Raw genomic sequence first — 19,567 nt, 5'->3', positions numbered from 1 at the left:
GAATAATTGTCCCAAGGTAACTAAGATATGGATGGTCAACAGCAATCAGCTGCAAGCTGCCTAAATAAACATTTCATCGAATGGCATTTGACCTGAGGCTATAACACCCTTTCGCAGAAGAATCTTCCTGACCTGCTCAGTGTTTCCAGCAGTTTAATTTTCATTTCTGATTTCCGTCTTCCACAGCTCAGTAATTGGCAAAAGGGTTAACGTCTTTTTTTGTTATCTCTTTCACTATCCCCATTAACCCACCCCCTACAACTCTTTAGAACCATACCACCATCAAACATTATCGCAGAGTAATAAAATCCCTTCAACTCATCTAATCTGTGCAGAACTATTATTTTGTTCGATCCCATTAACCTGAATCTGGACCAAATCCCTCTAGACCCTTCCCGTCCACGTACCTATCCAAATTTCTCTTAAATTTTGTAGTTGAGCCCACATTCATAACTTGTCGCCAGCTCATTCCACACTCTCATCAATCTCTGCATGAAGAGCCCTTAATGTTCCTCCTAAACATCTCATCTTTCACCCTCAGTCGATGTCCTCTCATTCTTGTCTTACTTATCCTCAGTGGAAAGGGCCTGCTTGCATTTACCCTTCATAATTTCATATCTGTTTATTAGAGGGAAATGAGAACAGCTAAAGGTGAAGGAGAGATGGAAACAGTGGAACCCGATTGAGGTGGGGTTTTACCCAAAACTGGACAATTCAATATTCATATTGCATAGCTACTCAGGTGGAATATGATGAGTTGTTCCTCAAGTACAGTTTTAGCCTCACCCTGGCAAAGGATGAGGTCAAGGATAGACATATCTGTGTGGGAATGATGAGGGGAAATTAAAATGGTTGGCATGCATGAGTTCCATTTCACTAGATTACAATAAACCACACTGACAAAGCAGCTTAAACTTCTTTCAAAGTCTGTTCATCATTTTACCCATAAGAATATTAGACTTAGGAGCAGAATCAGGCCTTTCAGCTCATCGAGTCTGCTCCACCATTCAAACAAATCCATTCTCCTCCCATCTCATCGTAACCTTTCACATAACTTATTAATCAAGACCTATCAATCTCTGATTTAAATCTACCCAATGATGGCCTCCATTGTTGTCTTTTGCAATGAATTCCACAGATTCACCACCCTTTGGCTAAAGAAAGGTCTCCTCATCTCTGTTCTAAAGTGACATTCTTTTATTCTGAGGCTGTGCCCTCTGGTGCTAGACTCTGACTATTGGAAATACGCCCACCCTCACCAGGCCTTTCAATATTTAGTTGGTTTCGATGAGAATACCCTTCATCCTTCTAAACTCCAGCAAGTACAGGCTCAGGGACATCAAAGGCACCCAACACATTAGCTCTCTCATCCCTGGGATCATTCTTGTAAGCCTCACAACTCACCTTCCACCACAAAATCACCTTATTGACAATGTCTCTGATTGACTCGCCTGTGTTTTTGAATCCAACAGTTTTCCACAGAGTGCCCTGGTTTGTTGTCGTGTGTAAGTGCATCTATGCCGAAAAATATTGATACATCATGACTTATCTCAACATTCACACAGACGTGCACTGAAAAGCACATAAACACACACATGGACACAAGCACACATGCACATACAAGGTCACACACAGAAACACATATCCACAGAGAAAAACACAAGCTAACTTTGAAAGATAAACAAAAGGTCACAGAATATGTATAGACATCTATCCAGTATACTAACACAAGAATATATCAGGACACATGCATTTACAGTATAAATAACTGAATGATTCATTGCGAGGCAATGTGAAAGTGCAGAGGGAATGGAAATTGTCAAATAATACCCTGAAAGAGATTGTTTGGGCAGAGTGGCCTTCGTGTATTTTCTATGAAGTGTTAATATGAGCAAAAGATTCGAGCACCTCAAAAGTAACGGTGGGCCGGAGCCGCTGTAACAGCAGCAGTGCCGCTGGCATTGACCCAGGAGAGCAGAGAGAGGAGACTCAGGACTGCTCCAAAGGTTTCAACCACCTGGTCCTAATGGCAGCAGCTTGGTACATGCTTTAAGAGTCCTGTTAAAGGAGCCAACGGTGTTTATGAGAAAATACTGCGACTGTGTGGTCTGCATCCAAGATTGTGGTGTCGCCTGTGCTCGGCAGCGGCCATGAGGGGTTGCAGACTTCAGGGGAGCAGCGGAGTGGCACAGAGTGCCAGAAATGGAGCGAACACCCCGTATTGTGAAGGAGAAGAAATGCCTCTTCAGGATGGTGGCCATGGTGATGGACCCACACAGCTGAGGGGATCCATACAGGCTGCAGGCAATTTACAGTCGGGGGGGGGGGAGGTTTCCCCTCTCGGGCTGCAGGCTCTTCATGACGTGTGGCCGGGGGACTGCATGGGCTGCGGGCTGCTTGACATTGACTCAGGAATACCAGGTATCGGAGCCTGGATTCAAGAGGATGCTAAGGACTCCCGAAGGGCCTCAGGTGCTGAAGGCTTCCTGATTGAGTAAGAGGATTGGATCTGGAGCGCGGGTCGCTGATAAATCAAACAGGAGTCCGTGCAGCTGAAGAGGGTGTGAGAGGCTGGAGGAGGAGAATCCATGGACACTCCATGACTCTAAAAGGACTGTCTTTTGGTTCACTTTTTCTTGTACTGTAAGGGACACTAGGCAATGTTAATGGTGACATTTTGTCTGCTTTAACAGCAGGCAAAAGTCAAAGTAGATCATGTGTGTTACATTTTTAATGTTTTGTTTTGAGACAATGAAAGGAACCTTCAACCTTGATCACGTGTGAACATGTAGGTTGCACACCTATTCCAGTCTACTTACAATGGTGAAAATCTTGATCTCTGTCATAAACTATCTCAATATCTTCAATCATTGGAGCAGGTTTACAAGAACAATTTGCTTTCAACCCAGCCAAAAATTACTTACTCCTTGTGAAATTATTAGCCTGTCAAAAAATGCATTAATTCCCAGACAGAAAATTACATTGAACTGAAATTGTTCGAACACCCAAAATCTTATCTTTTCATATTGTGTCACTCTCATGGTCCACCAACACAATCAAAATCTACAAAATCTATCAATAATGAAGCTGATAATTAGGAATTTAACTTACATAATTTCTTCAAGATAATGAGTTCATGTACTAAGAAGGCCAAGTCATTTGCTACTAGGGCCCACAATTTGAGCCTTGTAACCTTTTTACTTCTTGACATTATCCTTGGCCAAAATTAAATTTGAAATTTTAATGTTTTAAATATTTAAATTAAATGTTTTTAATTAAATATTTAAATTCAGAAATGTAGTATGGTACCAGGCCCTTCTGGACCACAAGCCTACATTGCCCAAATACAACAATTCACTCCATACTCCGTACATTGTTGGAGGCTGGGGTGAAACCAGACCACACGGAGAAAACCCATGCAGACACGGGGAGAACATACAAGCCCTTTAAAGACAGAGCCAGATTAGAGCCCACGACACTAGTGTTGAAATGACAACTCTTTGTCTGCCTTACGGCAGGCAGAAGGCAATTTTGTGTAAACATTACACATTATGTTCTATTATACAGGTATAATAGTACAGAAATCTTGAATCTTGAATAAGAATCCCATCTTGGTGCCACTGTTTTCCAGTGAGTGGTTCAGATAAGAACATAAGAAATAGGAGGAGGAGTCGGCCATCCACCCCGTCAAGCTGCTCTACCATTCAATGTGATCATGGATGATCTGATGATAGGCTCATCTCCACCTACCTACTTTTTCCTGATATCCCTTAATTCCCTTACCATGTAAAAGTACATCTGACCTTGGCTTAAATATATTTATTGAGGTTACCTCCACTGCTTCAGTGGGCAGCAAATTCCATAGATTTACCATCCTCTGTGAAAAACAGTTCCACTTCATCTCTATCCTAAATCTACTACCCTAAACCTTGAAGGTATGTCCTCTAGATCTAGTCTCCCCCACCAATGAAAACAACTTACCTACCTCTATCTTAATAATTTTATAGTTATTAATTACCTGCCTTTTTATAATTATTACCTGCCTTTCATAATTTTACATGCAGTGCAGCTCCAATAATCCAAAATCCTCATTTGTCCAAAAAATATTTTAAATTTTGGATAAATGAGGACAGCCGAAACAAATCAGAAATCCTCATTTATCTGATATTTTTTTGGATCTGAACTGACCTCATCAGTTGCAAAAAAAAAATTCACTCAACATGAAACTAGAAGGACGATTGTCCTCGTTTCAGGTAACTCCTTCCCTTCTCTCTTTCCAGTTCTTCTTTACCTTCCCCTATTGACTTTTCTCTCCAACTCTCCCTCTCAAACTGCGCGCTGCTGTCTCCCAGCCACAAGTGGTCAGAAGAATCCCTTGTCCCAGTATCATCAAGGAGAGCGGCCTCATGGCAGAGTGGGGACATCAGGCTCCCATCTGCAGCGGGGATGTTGGGCTCCCGGCAGGAGTGGGAACCTTGGGTCCCAGCAGGAGTGTGGCCTGGGTGTGGAGGTACTGGCGATCAGCAGTGGCCAGCATTTCTTTGGGGAGAATTAAACATTATTTTAATGCTTAAAAAGCCTTTCCTTGTTTTTTGTTGTTGTTTAATCACCATTATAAATGATTTGCTACTGGGCAGCTTTTAAAAAAATTGACCAGTTATCTGATATAGGCCCAGTCCCGACCATTTCAGATAATCGGAGTTGTACAGTATTTCCATAAGATCCCTGCTCATTCTTTTAAATTCCAGAGAGTACAATCCCAGATGACTCAATCTCTCCTCATAGGCTAACCCCTTCATCCCTGGAATCAACCTGGTGAACCTCCTCTTCACTGTTTCCAAAGCCAGTACATCCTTTCTCAAGGAGACCAGAAATGCATGCAGTACTCCAGATGCGACCTCGCCACTACCTTGTACAGTTGCAGCATAACTTCCCTGCTCTTGAATTCCATCCCTTGAGCAAGAAGGCCAGCATTTCATTTGCCTTCTTGATAGCTTGCTGTGCCTGCAAACCAACCTTTGTGATTCATGCACAAGCCCTCCCGAGTCCTTCTGCCCAGCAGCATTGCTTGCCATTTTTCCTTTCTAAATGAATCACCGCACATTTTCCAACATTATACTCCATCTGATAGACAGACTCTTGCCTACTCACTGAACTTATCTTTTTCCAAGGTCGGATCTCTCTCTCTCTCTCTCTCTCTCTTTCTTTCTCCCAAAGAAATGCTGGCCCCTGCTTGGTCACCCAACTCCAGTCGGATATCACGGAGACTGGGACTGGTGGGCGTGTGGCTGGATAGACATTTCTCCCTGGAGCTTACAAGGCAGTCAGTGGCATTGTAAGTAGTTCATAAAATCATGGGGGACATGGACAAGACATAGTCTTTTTCCCAGGATAGGGGAATCTGCAATGAAAGGGCACACATTGAAGGTGAGAATTCAAACACTTAAAAGGGACTTTAAAGGCACATTTTTTTCCACACATCTAGTGGGTACTGCCTGAGGAAATGGTCCAGGAGGGTAAAATTGTGATATTTAAAAAAGATTTGGACAGGTGCATGGATAGAAATGGTTTAGCAAACTATGGTCCTGTAACAAATTAACCCCACCACCTCCTTCGTAACACAATCAAGGTGACTAAAGCAGTGATGAGTTATCAAAAAAGATCTGCTTGTACTTATTGATATTTTTCTTCCACTAACTGCAACTTTATATATCTATAATGTTATATTTACTACCTCTTTTTCACTGTTGGCATATTGTGGTAATTAAATGTACACTTTTGGTGTACATTTAGTTGGTGTATCCTATGTGGCTACAGCCAGTGAGAATTTGGATGCATTTGCACATTGTACTTGTGTAAATGACAATAAATTCTCATTATTCATTTTGAATGGGTCTTTCTTGGAGTGGAAAAGAATGGGGGAACAACCTCACTCCAATAAGGGACTTGACTGGATAGATGTTGAGATGTTTCCACTTGTGGGAGAGTCATGAACATCAGAACTCAGCTGCTAAATTAGGTGCCGATCATTTAAAACTGTGGTGTATGGAAATGTATTCTCTCTGAGGCCAATGAATCTCTGGAATTTTCTGCCCCTGAGAGTGGAGGCAAGATTGTTACATTTACTTAAGGTGGAGATGGATAAATATTTGAAAGGTTGAGGAATTAAGGGAACTAGCCCAGAAGTGGAATTGAGGCTTGCCATGATCATATCCAGTGGTGGGTCAGACTATAGAGACCAATTGGCCTACTGCTGCTCTCAACAAGAAAAGAAAATCTTGAAGTAGAGAAATTTGGAGGGATTTGTGAAAAAGCAAGGAGGCTGATCCAATTAGGTGGCAAAGTGGCTGGGTGGTCTGCAACTCTGGAATGTTAATTGGAGACATAAGATTAATGTCTTGGGTCAGGAAGGAGTATCACATAAACCTCAACTCTATCCACACCTCATTGAGAAAAGCAGCCAACATATTAAACCCAGGCCACTTTAGTAAGAAGATTCATAAATATGAGATCATGCACCACCAGATTCAAGAACAGTTTTTTTTTCCTCCTTGCCATTATCTAACTCCTGAACTCTCCTCTAACTGATCTCTCTTGATAGTTCTGTAGCTCTGCCCTCTGTACTGGTTACATTTGTTTTATTATGTATGGGCTAATACACACTGGACTGCTCACCAAACAAAATTTCTCATTCACCTCAATACTTGTGGCGATGAACTTGAATTTTAAACAGTTTATTAAAGAATATGGACTAAAAAAATCTGGTGTTTGGACAGGTGATACAAAATGAGCGAGATCCTTGTAAAAATTTATCATTCATTCTTTCGCAATTTCTGCCACCTACAACTTGATCCCACCCCCTCGCCCCACCCCAGCTGCATCTTCCTACCCTGTCTGCCTTCTACAGGGTCACTCAGTGACTCCCTCTGTCTCCTTTCTTCCAGTTCTCCATACACAGTGCTAACCTCCCCCCCCCCCACTCAATTCTCTGCTTTTCCCTCCTGCCCTCCCATCCATGTTGACCTATGGCCTCTTGGCTCAGGGCCCATGTTCCTTCCCCTGCTCCTTCTTCCCTCTTCCCCCTACCTTTTTAGTCAGGTGCCTGCCTGCTTTTTGCTCACACCTTGACGAAGGGCTCAGGCCCGAAACATTGGTTATATTATCTTTGCCTCCTACGGATGCTGTTTCTCCAGCACTTTTGTGTATTTCCTGGTTCATTTTTGACTCCATATTCCCTCCTCCCCACCACTATAATGGTCAAATAAACCGAGGGCGATGAGGGTGTGCAATAAAGAAGAGTGATACACATTAGAGTGAGCGACTTTTTCTGCGCTTGTCAGCCAATTATCCTTTGAGTCTCTTCTACTGGGATTTAATGATCCTTTAATCCAATGCATCATAATATAATTTTTTGTCACAACGCTAATTGCAAGAATTAACCATCATCAGATGAGTTATTAATGTGCCCAATAACATTTGAAGCATTGTTAATTATAACAGAATTTGAACACAGAGCTGTCCATTATTATATGCTAAACTAACAGAAAATTCATAAAAATGCCTGGCTAAGAGATTTTTAAAATTTGAGTTGACATTTCATTTAGAATGGGTTGGGACAAGGCTTTGGAATAATTTACATATTAAAGGTTAAAGACTTTAAGAGATGCACACTGACCTTTGCATATTGATGGCACAACCTCAGAGACCAGAGAAAGACCATATTTCAGGTGCAAGAACAACTCTTGGAATATGTATACAATTCCTTTGGCATGAAAAAAAAATGCTACATCTTAATATTGGAGTTCAGGTTTCCTACTGGACTGGAATCTAAGCGTTGGTTCAAGCAAAGAAGTAGTTTCAGAAGGTGGCGAAAACAGCTCAGAACATCACACAAAGCTCCGTCAACTTCATCTACACCTCCTACTGCCTCGGAAAGGCAGAAAACACTGAAAGACCCTGTCCTACTCTCTTCTCCCTCCTCCTATTAAGCAAAAGGATCAAGAGTGAGAACTCATCCACCAAAAGACATAAAGGGTCATGGTGGAGGTGAGGGAATCATAGATTGTCTCACCTCCCGACCACAATCAGTGAGGATTGGTAAGACCATCTCCACCACAATCTCCATCAGAAACTGGAGACCCACAGGGCTGGATTCTTAGCCTCCGGCTCTAATCAATTTACACCAGTGGTTTGCAAACTGCCCCCCTAAACCCACATTCCACTTTAAGCAATCCCTATGCCATCAGTGCTCTGTGATTAGTAAGGGATTGCTTAAGGTGTTATGTAAGTTGGAAAAAAATGTTTGAAAACTACTCATTTAGTGCTCAGTTTCATAACTCCAAAGGAAATGGGTCAATGACAATTTTTCTCAAGCAAAATATTTCAGTAACAATTGGGTCTAGAGCAGTGGTTCTCAACCTTCCCTTCCCACTCACATACAACTGAAAGCAATCCTTTACCAATCACAGTTCTTTGTTTTTTACATGTATACGTTGTGTACAGTGTTTTTTTGCACTACCAATAAGTGGGAATCCTGCCTGGCCCACAGATAAAAGCATCTCAAGACTCTAGGTGATGCCATGTATGTACCTGACAATGAATCTGAAATCTGAAATAAAGACAGCTTCTTCCCTGCAGTCATCCACTTCCTGAATGATCCCCAACAATCAAGATATCAGTTGGTCTGAACAAAATTATCTTTTCAATGTAAATCCATATCTTAGTTCTATAGTCTTCTACTCTAGAGAGTGGCATGCAAGACTTCTCAAGTAAGAGCCCTTTCACTGTATCAGACATGGTGTAATAGTCCTGTAGGAGCCATAATGCATAATTTGTTTACTTACCATGTTTGTTAGGTGTTGCATTGATTCCTGCACGGTCATCGGAGGTGTCTGGAGTTCGTTTGGCTTTCCATGGTCATCTTTGTTCTTGTGCGTATGTGCGAGTTCCAGGAACATACTCAGTGTGTTAGTATGTTAGAGTGCCAGCTGGAACCAGAGCGGTGCGTTTATGTGTTGGAGTGCCAGTTGGAACACGCGCGGTACTGTATGACATGAATCAGGAATTTTAGAATATATTATAAAATCATGGCAACATGGTGAGTGAAATGCTCATAACTTTTGTTGACCATTTGCATAAATGTTACTCTGTATTCACTGGGCTTTCCTGCAGATTTCATCAAATGTTAGATAGTTACCAGTTTACGTGTTAAATAAAGGATTTAAATAAAGGAGTTGTATTGGAAATAATTGAAACACGTCATGAACAAGTATCTCACCTAGCTTTCAAGCGACTATTTATTGGATCAAAGTCACCGTAAGTACCCTTAAGCTGCCTTCTTATCATCTCAAATTTCTCCTACAAATGCCATTGTTTACCTTCCTGTCCTGAGATTGAGCAGAATTCTGGACATGTTCCTCCTTAATACCACGTGAGGAATCCAAACAACAAAGGTGGGAACCCTTGGATCTTTGAATCCATCCCTGAAATGAGTAATGATGATGGCCATTCAATCTTTAACATGAACTTTGTGAATGGCATCCATTCTTAATATGGCACCAGTTTTCAACTATGCCCTGATGATGGTCATCTCTAATTAAAGATGAAAAAAAATGGTGAACATCCATCTTAGATATTGCACTTCCATTTTGATTGAGGAAATTAATCATGCGACGACATGTCCAAAATATTCTTGAGGATGATTAACTGCTATTCCTTAAGAGGAATTTTGGGTGCATTGTTTTAGTTTCTCCAAAGAAGCAGCAAAATCATGCCTTCTTTAAAATTCACATCACAAAATAATTTTTTTAATTAAAAAAAATTAAATTTAGACATGCAGAACTGTTACAGGCCATTTTGGCCCACAGATCTGTGCTGCTAAATTTACACCAAATTAACTTACATTCCTGGTACGTTTCAAAAGGTGGGAGGAAACCGGAGCCCCCAGAGAAAGCCCATGGAGATACAGGAGTTATGAATTTTACAACCAGATGAAATTTCTGGTCGATGGTCTCATTTTTAGGGTTAGAGTTGTAAAGGAATTATCTGCAAAAATTAAATGATACGTTATCAATAAATGATGTAATGTGAAATATTGATCTGAGCCACTCATAAAAATGACCTTCCAGGTGTTCACATGAAGTAAAATCAATCTTGCATCTCTCGTCTTGAATAGATCTGCAATTACAGCAATTGTCCTTTGAGCACATTCAAGAATGAGACAATTTTGTGCTCTGAGACTGAGCTGATTGCAAACAAAGTTGAAAATATTCAGAGCCTACTTTTGTTTTGACCATTTAAGCTGGCCGTTGCTTCAGAGCAGAGCACGGACTTTCATCTTATTCTTGTCCATCTTAGAGCTGAACATTCTCTAAAGCAGAATCTCAAAGCTGAGGCAGTCACGAGCTCTCCCACTTCCTCAGGGACCACATACACTGGTGTGAGAGAAGGATTCTTCCAGAGTCTCTGGAAGTGAAGGAGATGGAGATTGGGAGTTGGGGATTTTACCAGCCCCCTCATCCATTGATATACTTTCACCTGAGGTCCATTAGCTTATCTCAGCCAAGCTGAGGGTGATTTCGCCTCTTGCCACATCAGGAAAGACCTGCCTCCACCTCTTTAACCTGCTTAAACTCCCTGGGTATACGGTGAATGGGTTCTAATTTGGTTCAGACTATTCAGTTTCATTTAGAAAAGAGTTGTTAAACACTTTGTCATTACCGGTGGTAGGGATGACTCTAACAATAATCAATTCAGCATTATTATTAACTGTTTATTTTTTTAAATGTTGCATTTCAATTTTAGACACAGCATGGTAACAGGCCCCTCTGCCTCACAACTCCATCCTCCTAAATACACCGGTGTGACCAATGAATTGACTAACCCTACATGTCTTTGTTAAATGAGAGAAAACCAGACCACTGGGAGAAGAACCCATGTTGACGAGGGGAGAATGCACAAATTCCATATAGACAGAGCCCGATTCAAACCCGGGTCTTTGGCACTGTAAAGGTGTTGCACTAACCACGCCTTCCCGTGTTTCTGTGGATCACAAAGCACCTTTGGCATAGGGAATACTTAAAATGGTATGTGAGTGGAAAGAAAAAGGTTGAGAACCATTGAGTTAGACTCAGGAGTTAGTAAATCTTGCTGGAAACAACTTGGGACCCATCACACCATTACTGATCCTATTTAAGACAGCTCTATCTTGGATACACAAGGAAGATTTGCACCAAAATGTCTGTATCCCTTTTAGAATTGCCAAAGCAACAGGGCAAAATTAGTTCTTTCTGTTTTTTTCTGCACATGGACATTTATTGACCAACATTGAGCAAATTTCTATTTCTAAGATGCAAACCATTACTAGAGTTCCTGATCGAGAACTCGCAAATGAATGTGTGTGGACAGGTCAGATTTTTATCCACTGCAGTTTGGGTTGAAAAATGGTTTGAATGAAACCTCTGGGATCTGGAGAAGATCAATGAGGTGGGAATGTTGCTACTTGGGAGAATTTGGAACTCGGGAACATGATTAAAAATAAGCAGTCATCCATTTAAGTCTGAGATGAGGTGAAACCCTCACCCACACTGGCTCATGAATGTTGCTATTCACTACATTCAAGGGTTAGTGGATGGATAGGGGTGGAAGAGGCTGAATCAAATATTAAATCGTGATAAGCAAAAGGGTGAGGGGTTCATTGGGATATGTGGGGAAATGGAGATGGGGTTGGTTTCGAGGGGCCAGGTGGACCACTCCTGCTCTTGATTCATTGGTTCATAGATTCAGATTGACAGCGAGAGAGGAGACGAAAATGGAGCCAGGAGAGTTTCAGAGCAGTAACAGGAGCAATGGACGTGTCAGATTCCCATCAAAAAGCTGCTGTTATTCCTGATGTTAATCTAATCTCCCTTTTATGTAAAAGGTAGTGCCAACATTAAAGTGAAACACTACACTCAATGGCTTGAGTAGAGATTTAGGATTAATATCATTAACAAATCCAGTGAACTCTTTTAGTGTCTTCGATTTGGCATGGTGACTTTTGGCATGTTGGTTGGATAGTACGCAGAACAAAGCTTTTCACTGCACACACGACTCATGGCTTGGCTTCGTGAACAAAGATTTAGGAAGGATCATAGACATAGGCATGACCTTCAAGCCTGCACAATGGATTTTTTTAGGTGGAGTGCAGTGTGCACAGTTCTGGTCCCACTCTTTACACCCGGGGTTTATCTGCCGTGACCTAGTAAGCTGGGACGGTGACAGTCAGAGTCCTTGGGTTATGAATGTCCTTCTCCTAGATGGACAGCCTGATGATGCTAAAGAGCCCCATCTTCCCAGGTTTTAAATCAGTTTTCCTTCTATTAGGCTGGCTGCCAACCAAGGCTAACGAGCCCAGCCTACCCATCAGTTATACCGTTGGACACACGGTTGCGCCGTGACGTAGTGAAAATGGGGGACGTTGATGAGAAGGTGTTGCTACAGACGCAGTAATGTAGGAGAGACCAGTTGCAGTAACCACCTGCCTAGCAAGCCAGGCAGTGGTCACCTGGTGATCACTGCACCGAGAAAGGAGAGGCGATGTATTACGTGTGTGGGTGAGCAGGATATCAGGTCCAGCCCTCACCCACACACCGCCACACCCCCCCCAGACCTCACCTGTGACCCCCCCCCCCCCCCAACATTTCACTATAAGCAAATCAATTAGCAATCTACTAATGCAGTTGGTCACGGAGCATTCATTGGAAGTCAAAGGTAAGTGACCTTTAGGGCTTGAGCTCACCCAAGATGCCGACTGCCCTTTATTTCCTATTGATGCTGTGTGACCTGCTGAGTTTCTCCAGCACTTTTGTGGATTGCCCTGGACCATTGCATTTGCAAATGTTTTTGCTTTCTTCAATCTTTCGCCTTTTTCTCTCCGTAAATAAAATAGTTTTGGTTTCTCCACCAGCTCAGATATTTTCTGCTACCCTCACTGGCTTGAGTAGAGATTTGGGAGAGAAAGCAGAGATCTGTTGCTTCTAATGTATTTTCATCCTGCAGCAGTAGTCTGAAGATTTAATGGAAGTCACACAATGTGTTATTCAGCAATGGATTTGTGCACATTGTAAGATAAGAAGGCTGCGAAAAGATATTGGAGCAAAGATGCATTCACTCAACAAGAATACTACAAATGATTGAGTTAATGGCTATGAATGCAAAGGCTTCAGCTGAAAAATTGCTTTGGATTTCCAATTTCCGTTCAGACACCATTCATTCAATTAAGGTCCATTGGCTGCTCTGGTACACACTGAGACGTTAACAAATTACCAAGTTACCTTGCCCAGCTGCTGGGAAAAGGCAATTGCAAAGCTCTGCAACCTGCAAATCACAATCAAATTAAAAGTGAGCACTAATTTGTCATTGTTACATCAGCCCAGATCAAGTTATATCAAACTCATATTGTGTCGCTTTCTCTTCTTTCTGGCTCAGTTCTGTTGAGATGATAAATGTCAACATTGCAGCTGGTGAGGAGGAGGTTTTAATTTGAGCTCCAATCTCCACTGGATGGGATGAGGACAATTACAGGAGATCAAGAACAAGCGGTGATACATCACAGGTTAGCCTCTTGAAATCAGCTTCGCTCCTCAAACGTGATAGATGTTCATGCTGTCATCATTTTCTGTCCCTCATGGTGAACTCATTCCCTGAGTGTTGTCTGGAGACTAATATGCCGACCCTTTGTAGTGCTTGCAATCCGGAGATCATTCTGGGACATATTTAGGAACAGCTCTGATGGGTGAGTTGAGGGCCAGAGGGAGGGGACAAGCTCAGAATAAAAAGGACATCCCTTAAGAAGAGAGATGAAAAAGAATTTCTTCAGTCCAAGGTGGTGAATCTACGGAATTCATTGTCACAGACAGGTGTGGGAGCCAAATCATTGGGTTTATTTAAAGCAGAGGTTCTGAATCAGCAGGGGTGTCAAAGGTCATGGGGAGAAGGCAGGAGAATGAGGGTGAAAGGGAAAAAAAGATCATCAGCTATTACGACTCTTTATACTTCCGCTGGGAAGTGGGAAATTTGCTGAAATTTTCCGCAACACATGATGTGTAAAAAATGGTTGGGATTGAAATTAGCAGGAGCCCTAGACATTTTTGCAGACAACCTGCAGTCTAAACTGAACTGCAGGTTGTCCCACAACAATATGTCAAACCGCCTCGCTCCTAGCCCCTCCCCGTCCCCGTCCCCAGCCATCTGTCACAGCCCCCCCCCAGCTATCTGTTTCACCCCCTGCCCCTAGCTACATGTTGGCCCCCCTCTTGCTCCCAGCCGTCCATTCATCTGGCAGCCCTCCTGCTCCCGTCTGATGGCCTCTGGCCATCAGTTGGCCCCCCCGCCCCCAGCCTCCATCCATCCAACTGTCCATTGGCCCCCCTGCTCAGGTCCATCGGCCCCTCCAACTTGGCCATCCATTGCCCCCGCTGCCCCCAGCCCCTATCTGTGTCCGTCCATCACCCCCTCCCCACCCCTAGCCATCCGTCAGCCTCTTCCACCCCTATCCATCCATTAGCCCACCTTACCCTTGTCCGTCGGTCGACCACCTCCTGCCCTGGCCATCCGTCAACCCACCCACCCCTGGCAGTCCATCGGACCCCCCCCCCCGCCCTGGCCATCTGTCAGCCCCACCTGCCCTGCAGCTGTCCGTTGGCCTCCCCACCCCCAGCTGTCCCCCCATCACCCAGCATCCTTCACCCTGCCTCTGGCCGGCCGTCACACCCCCACCATTGCCCCCACTATCCATTGTGCCACGCCCACAGCCATCTGTTGCCACCCACCCCCACCATGGGCCATCCTTTACCACCCTCCACCCTCTGCCATCTTTTGCCCCCCTCCTGCCCTCTGCTGTCCATTGCCCATCACTCCACCCCTAGCTGGCCATCCATCGCCCTCCTCCCATCCCCGACCATCTGTTCATCAGCCCCCCCACCCCATCTATCTCACAGTGCAGCATTAGGGGCACAGTGCTGCCATAATCCCCCACGAAGCTGGAACTGCTCTGCCAGCACCAGGGATGCACTAAAAAACTGTAGGAGAATAACTGTGACTATTTATTATCTATTTTTTGTACTTACTGTCTCTTTTTAATTAAAATAAGTGTAGGTTTTGGAAAGGATAATGAAGAGATTTACCAGGATGTTGCTTGGATTTGAGGGTATGAGGAGAGATTGGACAAACCTGAGTTATTTTCTCTGGAGCCTTGGAAGTTGAGGGAGGGCTCATAGAATTTTATAAAATTATGAAAGACGTTGATGGGGTTGACAATCAGAATGTTTTTTTTTCCCTGTGTGAAAACTGGAGGAGATGCATTTAAGATGAGAGGAGATGCTACAGTAGTCTTGAAGCGGCTTCTAGACAAATACATGAATATGCAGGGGATAGAGGAGCATGAAATGTGTGCAGGGATAAGAGATTAAGTTTAATTTGGCATCATGTCCAGCACAGACATTATGGGATGCAGGGCCTGTTCCTATGTGGGAGAATGCGGAGCATTTATTTTCTGTCTGCTGATCAGGAACATGTTTGATGATCCAACATGTAGATGTTTAAGGCAATAGTTCCAGAATACCTCTTAAGGGTTAAAAGAACAAGAGCTCTGGGAACTAATGGTACTTTGTCCTCATGCAGAGATTTTGCTTTTTTTCCTGATGAGGTTTTATATTGTTTAATCTGGAGACTTGAAACTCATTTTATTTCAACACAGGATATTTGAAGTAAGATTGCTTTCTGGAGATGAAGGTGAAACTGTGACCTATGATCATGTCTCCGCGCATCTCTCTAATATTCTCTACAGACCTACTGTAACAAGTGAAGAAAGGGAGGATTCCTGGAGAATTAAACTATTTCTCTATATCCACAGGTAAGTTTAGAATCCATAAATGCAAAGAAACTGGAGGAACTTTTCTTATTTGCAGAAAGTTTCAGCCGATATTTTTTGCCAGACTTTCAGTCATAGTTAATGAAAAGAAACCCCAAATATATTTAAGAATAGTGTCAAATGGCATTTGCATTGATCTCCCAGGATGTATGACAGGCATCAATTTTTTTTTCACTCTGGAGTCGATTTCAGAGATCATCAAAATGCTCAAAGTATCTCAACAAGTCTCAAGCTATTCCTGTTGTCAACTTTATGGTTCTTATTTCATTGGAAGAAGAAGACGAAGAAGATGAAGAAGACGAAGAAGAAGAAGAAGAAGAAGAAGAAGAAGAAGAAGAAGAAGAAGACGACGACGACGACGATGACGGCATTGGTAATTTGCCATTCACCTTCTCAGGGCACTTACAGATGGGCAATAAATGCTGTTCTTGCCAGTGATAGCCAGATACTGGTAAAATAATCGATTAAAACGACAATACACCACATAAATGGGCTGCAATGTGTCTTCAATGTGCATATTATTATTATCAAATTTATTATATCTTTCCGTCATACAGTGCAGTAGCAGGCCTTTCGGTCCATGCCGCCCAAAAACCTCAATTAACCTTCAACCCCCGGTACGTTTTGAAGGGTGGGGTGGGGAAAGCTGGAGTACCTGGGGGAAAACCCATGCAGACACAGAGAGAACATACAAACTCCTTACAGACAGCGCCAGATTCAGACCCTGGTCGCTGGTGCTGTAATAGAGTTGCACTTAAGTGCTGCACTAACCGAGTCACCCTTTTGATGTTATTGTCATTGTAATTGTTTATTATTGTTTTCTTATTCTTCCTGTTCCTTTTATTACTGATATTATTGTTGTTGTTCCCAGATGAAAATTCCTCAGGAATCAATACCAGGACCATCAGTTACTGATATTTATATCGATAATTTGAACTTTATACCAAGGCACAATTTCTATATCTGGAGATCGCATATAATGGAGAGGAGTAAAGAAAGTTCCAGAGCACAGCAAAAAAAACCAAAAAAAAAAACAAGGAGATGTAGACTGGCTCAGGAAATGGGCAGCTAAGTGGTGGATGAAGTTTAATGGCGATAAATGCTCGGCTTACATTCTGTGCGGAAAGAATGGGAAGAAGCAACATTAACTAGATTGTGTTTAGCTGCCATCATGTGGTTTCTTTGAGGTAAATCAAATATGAACTTGAGAAAAATGTATTTTTTTAAACAATTTGAGACGTTTGAATGATTTGTTGTGAAAATGCCAGCACTGGCTCAAGTGTGATTTAAAAGTTGGATCATCGATAACCTCTTCCCTCCGTACATATTTTCTATTCAATGCTGAATTAAAGATCGAGTGATTATGCAGCTCTCTTTCTGCACAGAGTCAGGGAATCCCTGGAGTCTGAGAGATAATACAGAAGGTCAACTCCTTCACTCACATTTTTTTTTATTTTTATCCTCAATTTCACAGCAAGAGGCAGAAATATGTATGGTTACTCCACAGCCAGCATCTCACAATATTTATGAGTGATGTAGAAATTATTACTTTCAACTTCTGGCACCAACTTCACCCCAATATTCTTATTTTCTTGCTTCTCCCATTGATTGACAGAAATGCCCACTCTCTTCTGAAATTCGTGGCGGTTCATTTGTACAAAGCACATCTGTTTTTCACGTTGCTTCAGTAAATTCAGAATATTTACTCTGATTCCGCATATGCACTTTTCATGTGAATGGCTGACGTTATTTGAAGGATCCGGGCAGTATGGGTATTTCCAGCATTAATGTAGCCAGCTCCCATTGCCCTGTGTAGTATGAGTGAAACCATGGAGTGTGAACGGGTCACAATGGTGAAACCAAAGTTAATGGGAAGCCTTGTCTTGGCTGGAACCCCATCTCGTCCAAAGGTTGTGGTTGCCAAGTACTGGGACATCACTGCAGGAGTTTTCATGGCATTACCTTTGACTTAGCTCCTTCAGCAATGACCTTCCTATCATTAAGTCAGAATAAAACCTTCATAATGGTCAATTCCTTTCACAACTTGTCAGCAAATGAGGCAGCCGAAGCAGGCGTGCCGCAACATCAGGATAGCACGCAGCATGTTAAACTCCTGCGTTTGAAAAGCAAAGCACCCGTTATCTCCAATGGGAAAGAACTTACCCACTTACCCTGGCATTGAAATTGACATCAAAATTCTCTGAGTCATTGCTACATAAACAGCAAAATCACAGAAATGCTGGACAAACTCTGCAGGTCATGCAGCGAACATTGGAGGTATGAAGAAGGCCTCAGCTATTATGACTTTTACACTTCCGGACCTGAGCCCTTCTTCATACCTCCTACATATGCTGTGTGACTTGCTGACTTCCTCTTCTGTTTTACTATTCTAACTAGCATTTCTGTGTTGTTACTTCAATCACAGCATCTACAGATTGTCTCATGAATATCATGGTTACAAGAGGTCAAAGACTAGTATCTTGACCTGAGCGACTCACCTCCTGACAACAAAGGTGCAAAGGGATTTTCTCCATGGGCTGGTGTGAAACAGTTTCCCCTGCATCAGTTGTAAAATTTTAACTAATGGTCTTCGATCAATTATCCAAGCACCAGGACATGTCAATTATTTACAGGTGCCCCACTGAAAGCATCCTGTCAGGATGCGTTCCTTCATGGGAATTGCTCCATCCAAGACCACAAGAAACTGCAGAGGGTTGTGAACGTGGCTTGTACCTCACCTCCATCAATTCCATGTGTAACTCCCAGTGCCTCGGAAAAGCAGATAAAGTTTTAATAAGTTCATCTTTCCCCAGCCACACTCTCTTCACCCAACCTCCATCTGGAAGGAGATTCAAATATGAGAGATCTCACGCCTCCAGATTCTAATCATCAGACCTTAGCAAGCACATAGTTCCACTAGAGAGTGTGCAGACCTCATTCGCCAGGATGCTCTAAAGGGAAACCAGAAAGATTGGGTTTGTGGATCCTTAAGAGATTGCAGATATCTGTCATCATCCTTAGTATAGAAGTATGAATTCAGCCCAAAAACACAATTAGTCCTTTTCCTTCCACAGATGATGCTTGACACCCAAAGACCCTTGCCCCCATTAACTAAATACATAAAACCTGAAGTCATGGGATATTCTCCATGAGATTCTCCAGCAGCCTGTTTATTTATCCTTTACTCTCAAATTAATTTATTTTCCCTGGATAAGAAGAGATGAAAGGGTGCCCTGTTGCAATTTCCTTTCGAGAGACAGCAAGGTAACAGGCCATTCTGGCCCATGAGCCTGTACTGCCCAAGTACTCCCATGTGACCAATCAACCTACTAACCCTGGGAAGATCTTTGGAATGTAGGAGGAAACCAGGGCACCCAGAAGAAACTGATGCGGTCTTGAGGTGAATGTACAAACACCTTATAGGCAGCGGCGGATTTGAACCAGATAACTGAGCTAACAGCTGGACTAAAATTATGAGAGGCGTAGGCAGGGTAGATATTAAGAATCTTATTTCTTTGACAGAGGTATGTAAAACAAGAGGTCAAGGTTAGCAGAGCTGGGACTTTTCTCTTTGGAACATAGAAGGATGAGAGAAGACTTGATAGAGGTCCACAAGATTATGAGAGGCATAGATAGGGTGGACAGCCAGTACCTTTA

This window comes from Narcine bancroftii, chromosome 10 (genome assembly GCF_036971445.1).
Source record: "Narcine bancroftii isolate sNarBan1 chromosome 10, sNarBan1.hap1, whole genome shotgun sequence".
Lineage (NCBI taxonomy): Eukaryota > Metazoa > Chordata > Chondrichthyes > Torpediniformes > Narcinidae > Narcine > Narcine bancroftii.
Note: the sequence above shows the minus strand (reverse complement) of the source record.